Here is an 8,428-nt window from a genome sequence, read left to right on the forward strand (position 1 = left end):
GATATCACCTCAAAATGTTCTAAGCATAATCTTATTCACTTATTTATCTAAATTGGTTTCAGTATCCCTCATAACTCAATGCATGTTTACTGTATGGTCTTTATCCATCTTCCACCATCTGCATGGCAACTGCAAGTGTCTACAACTTTTTACTGCTACATGTTACATGTTGCCCAGAACTGTAAGAAGTAGGTTGAGGGTGGAGGTGGGTATGATACGTCCTAGAAAACACTGCCGTTTTCTCTGCTGATATTTCATACTTCCCACAGCGAGAGGCTGTTCACAGCACTTGTTTTTGGTTGCTAATAACCAGGCTATTCCCTTCAGGGACACATTAGCTCTTGTAAACAAGTTGCTACAGTGTGTATATATGCTTTGATGTCACTGATTTAGTATCTATCTCTTACGCGTCAATATTTTATTAACTATATTCATCATTACGATATAAAGCAATGCTCATGAAGATATTAAATAAATGTAACGCCTCAGCTAGCCAACAGTTCAGCTTTTTGTTTAGGTTACAGAAGTGGAACCATGCTCTTAGCCAAGCATGGTTTCTACTACTTGAATACTTGAATATTAGTTTTTTCTACATGTTCCATTTGTGCTATTTTCATCAAAGCCATGGTTGCTTGTTGCAACTAAATTACCGTACAATACACTTCATTGTTGCTAATTTGTCCATTTGGTTCATTATAATCAGTTTACTTCACTTCTCCCTCAAATAACGTAGTCAGACCAAGATAGCGTTTGCCCGTCAACATCATTTTTGTCAGGACACAAATCTTGATTTGGTTATGATGTTGCTATACATCTTGTGAAGGCTTATCTCACTGATATATTGAGGGAAACATTAAGGAGCGTGGCATGGTAAAATGAACCTTATCATAGTGGTAATTGTTATTAATGACAATAACGACTGTGTTGATAAAGGAGATTAACGCAAAGTAAAATGTCAGGGAGGGTTCAGTATTATAATGCAATCGTAGAATTGCCCTGCTGCCCTGCTAGATGAATATGGACTCTATTCAGGAACGAATCCTGATGTTTTGCATTTGGTACATGTAGTTCTGAATATCCTTATGGCTACTGTTAAGCTCTCATGGTGGTGATCAACAGCTGTGAGCACTAGAGATCTGATCTAGTTCATCTAGTGCTCTTCTTTTATGTGAAATCTCTGTTGAACAGACACTGGAGCAGAGAGATTGAACATCATTCAGGTTTTGTCATGCTGTTTAAGTGTGCATCTGCCACCCCCTTGTGGCCTCTCATATTAGCTACAGGGTCAGTGAAGCCATGGCTTTCTAAAAAAAAGCAGTTTGGGAGGGAAATTGTGACCATTTCCCTTATTCTTTGCTACATCTGCACATTTGGAGTTAAATATTCTCCTTTCTTGTGATTATATATTTAGTGAAAGTCTAATATGATCCATATTTTTTTAGATGGCCCATATTCTGCCTCCATAGTGTTTGGACGACAATAGCTCTCACAACTGCCAGTAGTGTAATTTGTGATTTGAGATCTTGCTATGATGTGTAACCTAACGAAGTGTTGATTCAATGTCAGAAGAAGAAAAAAAAATCTCCTACGATCCTCTTATTGTTATTTGCTGTCATTTCACAAACAAACCAGCAGGGTTATCAATTGCGTCATCCTTGTTAATAATGAAAAACAAACATTTCATTTGTCTAATTTTAACATGATATCTGTAGTTGCCATAGTACCAGTCTTTGGCCTAGTGTTTTAAATTGAGGAGGACAGATATGATCAAATCTCAAACCAGACTGTACAGTGCTGTGTATAATAAAGCATGAGGGAATTATAGGCTTATTTGAAAAGGGCAACACAAAGACCCTCTTGTTCCTTTAAGTCTTTATGTTTTTGGAGGGAGTGTGTGTCGAACACGAGGGCCGCTTCCTGTCAATTCTGTTCCACATATTCCCGGTTCCTTTCCATTGTAATTCCTTTAATTAAAGTGATTTTATTCACAGGCACACAGCTGGCGTCGGCTACTTTCCATTAGGCATCTGAGTGGCCGCCTCGTTGGTTGGAGGACCCGCACTGGGGCTGCTTCCTAGGGAGCACAATACTATTTTCATCTCCCCTCTGAGTTTGTTGTGTGTTTTGAATTTATTAATCATTGATTTTAATGCGCGCCTCTTGACAGTGGCAGCTACCCGCACATTAATTAATTCCAGTGTCCCTGTTTAACAAAATGGCATTTAGAAACAATGTGAGGTCGGCTGGTGTTCCCTCTGACCTATAAATGAAGGCGTTTGAATGCAAAATGTCAAAATTTGCTTTTATTTGTTCTTCACTATTTGTACTTGGTTCTATTTATTTGATGGGCGTAGATATAAATAAGGCTATTTCTGCTCTATTGAAATATCTGTAAACACAGTTCATTTTTTCATATTCAGCAGTATTTTGGTAGATCATAATAATATCTCTTTTGTTCAGCATCCTTCTTCAATACTCCTGCTTTGCATGCGGCTTCTGTCGGTCGCTGAATGGCATATTCTCAAAGGAATTGTCGGTCTTAAAATGAGCATAAAGGTGCTGTGCCATCAACAATAGGTGGGCTATGTTTATCCTTTGAGGTCTTAAATAAGTATGTTAAAAGATTGCCTTCAGTGAATTACCGAGGAATAAAAAGAAAGATTTGATCTCACCATAGGCATATGGTGTTGGAATTTGAATTGGGTTAGGATTTGAATGTATTTATGTGAGTATTTTATAACTAAACTATTCATCCATTTAAGTGAGTGGCTGGTATGTGTGGTTGAATAGATAAAAGCGTGCTCATAATCCTTATTGACAAGAGGGATGCGTAAAGATAGCTATTCCTAAATCCCTGCCGTGCCCTGCCCTGTGGATGGGCCTTATCCTTATTCAAGGAGGGTTTCTTAATGCTAAAGATTTCCTGACAGATTGCTTTCACCAGATTGATTAGCACATGGTGTTAGTAAGTGAACTAACTGTGTGTGTGTGTGTGTATGTGTGTGTGTGTGTGTGTGTGCGCGTGCCTGTGTGTGTGCACGAGCACCTTTGAGAGAGGGGGGGACATGGGGTGCTTATCATTCTGAAAATTAAAAGAAGCAAACAACCACAGCCGTAACATGATGGCATTTAGCTGGCATCCTGCTGGGGTTTAGCACAACACTCTAACTGTGCTGACATCTGCAAAAGATAATGCAGAAAAGAGACTCAAGGCTCACCTCACTCAAACTCAAAGTGCAGTAACTACACAGAAGTATACAGTATGTATGCATAATATTATGTTTTCCTGTAGTCAAAGCGGGCAGGATGATTGCAGAATGTAAAATAGCTCGAAGCCTCCTCACAGGTCATTCCGTCCAGTTTTGTTGACATGATGTTCCCTAGCCTTTGTATGAAGTAATGGTGTGAAATTGCTTGTATGCAAATACACTGTATAGCATGTTCAATTAGACCCTTGTGATGAAACAATTAGGGCTTTGAAGAAGGTTCTCACTATTCCTGCTGCACCTATGAAGCCTAAAGCAGGTTGGCCTTTCCCTCCCTCCCTCCCTCCCTCCCTCCCTCCCTCCCTCCCTCCCTCCCTCCCTCCCTCCCTCCCTCCCTCCCTCCCTCCCTCCCTCCCTCCCTCCCTCCCTCCCTCCCTCCCTCCCTCCCTCCATCCCTCCCTCCCTCCCTCCCTCCCTCCCTCCCTCCTCTCTGAAGGGGGGATAACAGAGAGGAGAGGATCCATCGATCAGTGCCGATCGTTCAGCGCCCTGCCTGCACCCTGCCTCATTGTTTTTATCTTGTCTCTCAAGCAGGGCGAACCCTGTTGCCATGGCATCCCCCACACATTGGAGATGGCACTTCAACCCTTTTGCTTAATGATCTCTTGGATGATAGCATACTTGTCAGGCATTCATGTTCTGTTGAGACGCGAGGGTTTCTGAACGTTCTATCATAACCTTACTGTACCGAACACGGGGGTCCATTCTCTTCTTTTGCAAATCAAAGTGGGCTTCTTTCCCTTTGAATTATTTCAAGTGCTATGATTTGTTTCCACTGGGTATGTTCTCAAAGACGGACCTTCTAAATGGAGAGAAACCAATTTGCATTCATTTACTGCCTTTTTTTTTGTTTTTAGGCATTACTTTAAACCGTCACTCTTTTGGCAGTTCAGTGCTGGGCGAGGGATTATTGCTCACATAAATAGCTGCCATTGATTTGACAAAAAAAGAGACTACTCTATGTCATTATGGAGGCAGAAAATCCTAATTTAGAAATGTGAACAAAAAAGCGGAGCGTTCAATTCAATTCCATAATCCTCCATATTGCATGAAATCATGGGTGTCGTGTTACAATACACCGTTTTAGTCAATGCTGGGATGGAGACAAAGGTAGCGCCTGCAGCCATCATAATGTACTGAGCAAGGAAATGTGTTCAGAATCTGTTTTATTTTATTATTCTATATCTGTCAACTCCCATGCAGTGTCTTTTCCAGTTCTATATGTATCTGGTGTGCCTGCATGTGTTATGTGCTCTAAACATTTCATAAGACATGCAGTGCAATGGTTAGAGCCCCTGTTAATTAGTTGAATGTATTCCCCCCCCCCCCCCCCGCGCTCGGCAGTGGATGAAACAGTCGTGTCTAATCGTATATGACTTTGGGGACATGATACGTGCCACAATGCCATCACGTTTCCTGTTATTTAAATATGGAATCAAGCGTCTCAGACATTAGTGACCAGTATTGATTGTGAATCCGGGAAGAGCTGTCTGGTGTAGTTCGATCACATCTGACCTATTATTCATGTGGTAAAAGAAAAGGGGGGGGGGGGGGAGAGAAGTTTGAACATAATTGGGAGAAGGACAGAGTTGTTGCTTTGGCCTCGTTAAGATTCGTCTCGCGTCTCATGGATCACTCATCAACAGTCTCCAAATACCACCATGGGAAGCGTGTGAATGATTTTTCAAGACTTTTGTGATCTTAGAATGGAGGGAAGGCTACTGGTTTATTGGTTGAGGAACTTGCATTTGGAACGTTCTCCGAGTGTTTCTTCCGTTCGTTGTTTTCTTCTGTTTTAAAGGGCCTGTTGAGGTAAAGCAAGCACCTGTGTCTGTCGGCAAGGAGCACAGTTGATATCAGAGACAGTGGTCCTTGCATGGCTCACATATAAAGCATAAGATTTGAGGGAATTAGAGAATGGGTATTTTAGCACTATGCAGGATGACTCTGATTCATAGCTCCATATGCTCCACCAAACACTAGCAGTGGGTGGCCATGTCTCTTTGTTTTATTGCTCTGTCTCAAAGGCAGGAGAAATATGTTACCCGTGTCTGTTCCAAAATGATTTCTCTCCCTTTATTAGTCTTTTGTTTAACCTGTTGTTACCCATAATGTGTTGCATTTCTTGTGAGCCAGACACCCCCCCCGATCTAAGAAATGGCTTTGGTAAATTTGTTTTATCACCAATGGCCAACGTTTTCTGGCCCATGGTATTTACTTCTAAGTCAATGTCGTAATTTCCCCTATGTCTCCACAGACATTATTTTGCTATCATTCCAAAGGCTTCTGTGGACTTACGGACTTGTAGATAATGTAGTCTCTCAATATTTGCGGCGGCTTTTCTCCATAAATGAGAACACAAAACTCTCCTACTAGGTTAAGTTCAGTTCGGTCTGGAGTCGCTTGCAAATCTTTTTTTTTTCTATAAGATTGTGTCCAAGACGCACACGGCTGGCGAGCAAGACTGAGTAACATCTGTCTGGTGTATTCTATAGCTGGGAGTGACGTCTCAGACAGTGTTGAGAGTTGTTTGAATCACTCAGAAAGGATCATCTTCACTACTCCACACTTAAAGAAAAAGGTGAAAAATGAACCTTCTTCTTTGACATGCATAAAAGCATACTAGAGCCTACAGAACCAGCTTGATGTCTTTTCACTCTCATAATGCGATATGGGGAAGACTTCCTGCATGTCATAAGGTATTGGAAGGTAAAATTGAATTAAACTAAAGAGCTCTGAAGAATGGGACTGGGAAGTACTCACTTTCCCTCTATTTGACAATGAGGATTGCTGTAAATTGACACTGAAATGGTTCGTCTCGCACCCGCTCAAATGACCTCTCAAACGGGTAACATGCATATTAACTGTCTCATCGCAAATTGTGTTGAAATGGGACAGAATGCAGTAAATGAGATATCCATCGTCTCCGTGATGAGCACTTCCCCTCATCAGTGTTGCTTTATTTCCCCACTACCGTTGATGGGTTATGGCGTCGGCCAATTAGCTGACCTTGTTGCACTGTCCTCTCAGGCTAGCCTACGTTGTGTTGTTGGACAAAACTATGGGTTTAATGTGGGTTTGCCAGCATTTTCTGTACTTAGGCACATTGTTTGAACTACATAGACCCTCATGCCTGCGAAATGGATGTTGTATGTAGGTACGTGTTCTAGAGGGTACTATCAGTACTTAGTTAACATCCTTCCTTGGATTTAGTGTCATGGGGATTCTTTTTCCTCCTCGAGTGGCAACTGTCTGGGAATATTTTTGTGCATCTGAAAAAAAGAGATGCCTTGAATATACATATGATTAATAATTAACTCCATACTTTATTCCCCTTTGAAAGTTATTATGCAGAATTAATATTTCATACGGGTACAAGCCTTACATGACAACTGTACTAAGACAAAGGATAGTAATGGCACAAAGTTTGGCAAGTCTGTGTAGGCCTGTTCTAAAATCATTGGCCTTCATCCTAGGTTTATCATTCAAGAGATGTCAATGGCGAATCTCTGTATCTGTTTATGTATTCTGTTTTTGTTTTCTGACTATCGTGTAAACATATACACGTCCTTACATTCTGAATTATAGCCTAGTCTTTCCCGTGCTCGACTGCTCGCTCCTACATTTGGAGTTGGATAGCAGTTTGTGGCCTATTTAGATCTGAGACCCATCTCTTTTGTTTCCGTTTTGACTGGGTCTAAACTGAGCCCGTCTGCATGGGGAAGTAACAGGCCAGATAACTCAGTCCTCTTCTCAGTAAAAGGTTTCAGGATCCCTGACTTGGTGTGCTTTTGGCCGACGACATCACTGTCCCCCTCTCGCGCTGTCTCTCTTCGGTCTGTGTCTCTTTCTCCCACTTTCTCTTGTCTCCCAATATGCCGCAGAGAGACACAATTATCCACTTCATTTGAGTCGTCGTGGTAATGGTTCGCCCACCCCTCTCGGGGAAATAGGTAGCAGTAATTGTAAATTGTGTAATGAATGTGGAATCGCGACCATGGAGGGCGACGCCATTATAACCGACCCGCTCATAACCTCCGCCCCATCAACAAGTGAGACCCCTGGCCTTTAGTGTTCATGAGCCACAGTGGAAATATTTAGGCTCTAAGACAATTAATCCCAAGTGATGTGCTTTTTACCTCTTTCATTTCTTTCCCTCCATTTGCTTCTCTTTATTTCCTCGATTCTCTCCTTCTCTGACACCTTTTAGCGTGTCATTATGATGGTATATAACACTGTTATACTGTTTGAGGAACTTCTTCGTCTTCCTCTTCCTCCTCTTCTTTCTGGCCCTGCAGCAGCTGTTCTTTGCTCAGAGGGTAGGAGTGAAAGACTAGATATCCTGCTCCTCCAGCGATGACACCTCTGCACCTGTGCAGAGACAGGTGAGCGAGCTCAGTGACGCGCCCCAATTATCGGAAGTGACATTGTGTCAGTGAATTATCTTGGTTAAGAAGTCTGGAGTGCTGGGGAGCAACGGGAGGCCACAGGACCCGAGGCACTATTAATCTGAGAGTGTTGCCGTTGAAACACCTTCTCCTTGTGTGTGTGATGAGCCGCTTATCATGGATACCTGCTGTTTCCGAGTGGGGAAGCGGTGGGTTTGCTTTAAAATGCTTTGTATTAATTAACCCCCCCCCCCACACCCACTAGCTCCCTGTTGTACACCGTGTCATTTTACTTTGTTGTTCTTGAATCACGGCTCCTTAGTCCTGTAATGTTCAGTTCAGCAGTTTTAGTTCTTACAGACGCTTGACTTTATTATGGCTGCCCCAAGGGCACTGCTCATGGCTTTGCACAATGTTACAAGGGCCAAAAGGCTGGCGATTTTAAGATGTCATTTTCCCTCTTACTCCATGAAGGTAGATGGTGTTAGATCCAGAGGTTGGGCCACAGACAGGAGAGGAAAACAGGAGGTCAGAGGAGCAGGAGGCACTCATAGAGGGAGACTGTTACCGAGGGCCCACATTTCTGTTTGATGTATAGCACATCATAAGTCCTTCACTTACTAAGTTAAGAATCCAGCTTTCAAAGATTGGGTCAGTGAGAGAGACTTCGACTGTGTCATTAACAGAGACTTAGGGGGAAGATCACTGAGGCAGTCTGAGATGGGGAGGGTATAGGAGACTAGAAGGTAGGCGTCTGCTGTCCAGCTGAGCCTT

This window comes from Oncorhynchus kisutch, linkage group LG8 (assembly GCF_002021735.2).
Source record: "Oncorhynchus kisutch isolate 150728-3 linkage group LG8, Okis_V2, whole genome shotgun sequence".
NCBI classification, from domain to species: Eukaryota; Metazoa; Chordata; class Actinopteri; order Salmoniformes; family Salmonidae; genus Oncorhynchus; species Oncorhynchus kisutch.